General features: G+C 44.5%; 1 non-coding gene across 1 annotated transcript; it reads left to right on the top strand.

The window, feature by feature from the left end:
* Window positions 1–766: 766 nt before the first annotated feature.
* TRNAW-CCA (transfer RNA tryptophan (anticodon CCA)) lies at window positions 767–838 on the top strand. Its single transcript has one exon. It is a non-coding gene; the product is annotated as a tRNA-Trp (tRNA).
* The last annotated feature ends 764 nt before the right edge of the window (window positions 839–1602 follow it).

The following is a 1602-nucleotide window of genomic DNA, read 5'->3' as shown; positions in this document are numbered from 1 at the left end:
TTCCTCATTGTGAACTGAGTTTTCCACTTTCCTCAAAGAATGAAATTTCCACCTTCTCCCAACAGCTTTAAGCTGCAGCTTTGGTTTAACAGATGTGATCAGAACACTTCCTTAACAGTTCCCCAGCAATGACCGTGGCTTCTGGAACCATCATTTTCTAGGTTTTGAATATAAATTTAAGGCATGTTTATGACAGTGTTGGTAGTGCTGCCTATAGGTCTCCAAAACATCTGCTTGCCTGACACTTTTAGATTATGAATAAAAGCAAAAACATATATTGATAATACATAGTGTGTTTCTGAAGCTCCAAACCCTGATGTCAGGATCCATTCCATTTTGTTGTCAAAACTCTCTAGCACTGTTTTGCCCATCTTGAAGCACGGAGGTCTTTCATTATCACATAATTAAAGGCAAGTGGGTCAGTCATTTAACAGATGTCTTTAAACTCGTGTGCCAGGCCCCATCCTAGGCACCAGGAATATAGTAGAGGACCAACCATACAAACGCCTCTGCCCTCATGGAGCTTACATTTTGGAGAGTTCCACTAGTTTCATTTTAGAGATGCAAATATCACAGTCGACTAAAGAAGATGCACAACGTAAGAGTTGCAAGTTAAGCTTTATTTGGGGCAAAATGAGGACTGCAGCCCAGGAGACAGCACCTCATATAGTTCTGAGGTATCGGGGGAAGGACAGTATATGTGATTTTGGTGAAGGGGGAGTTCATGCAATCATACTTACTTTGCAAAAGGTTTTCTGCTAGGGCTTCCCAGGTGGCTCAGAGGTTAAAGCATCTGCCTCCAATGCAGGAGACCCGGGTTCGATCCCTGGGTCAGGAAGCTCCCCTGGAGATGGAAATGGTAACCCATTCCAGTATTCTTGCCTGGAGAATCCCATGGACGGAGGAGCCTGGTAGGCTACAGTCCATGGGATCCCAAAGAGTGGGACACGACTTCACTTTCATTTTCACTTTTCTGCTAGTCACAAGGAGCCTATGTCACCATGAAGGGATTCAGTGCTTTTCTAGATACAAGGAGATGCAAGGATTAGAGTCTGAAATCAGTTCCTGAAAATATCCAGCTATCTAAAGATCTGTTCCACTTGCTTTCCTGGAGCAAAGAGTGCCTCACTCTCCACCCTGAACTGCCTTCAAGGCATGTTGAAGGTCAGTAGCTGCAGCAGCACAGGGATCAATCTCCTCAGAGGCAGAGGGCATATGCCCTTGGCAAGTGCCAATTTGTAGTTGACACCTGGTATTGGAAGTTCTCATTGGAGTTGTTCATTCTTTTTTATTATCTCTCTCTTTTTTTTCTTGTCATGCTGCTTTGCTTGAGGGATTTTAGTTCCCCAACCAGGGATCAAACCCAGGCCCCAATAGTGAAAGTGCCAAGGCCTAACCACTGGACCACCAGGAAAGTCCGAGTTGGTCATTCTTGCACTACACTCCTCCCTTCTCACCTGCTGGTCAGGAACCTTGTCGTCATCATTTTCTCTCCTTTCTGCACCACCCATTTTCTTTTCACTACTGGATCATTTACATCCACATCCCCATATCACAGTTTTTCCCAATTAAGGAAGAACTCTCAATGCCACATTCCTCTCT

Source organism: Muntiacus reevesi, chromosome X (assembly GCF_963930625.1).
Source record: "Muntiacus reevesi chromosome X, mMunRee1.1, whole genome shotgun sequence".
NCBI lineage: Eukaryota > Metazoa > Chordata > Mammalia > Artiodactyla > Cervidae > Muntiacus > Muntiacus reevesi.
Note: the sequence above shows the minus strand (reverse complement) of the source record. Positions and strands in the feature narration are given on the sequence as shown.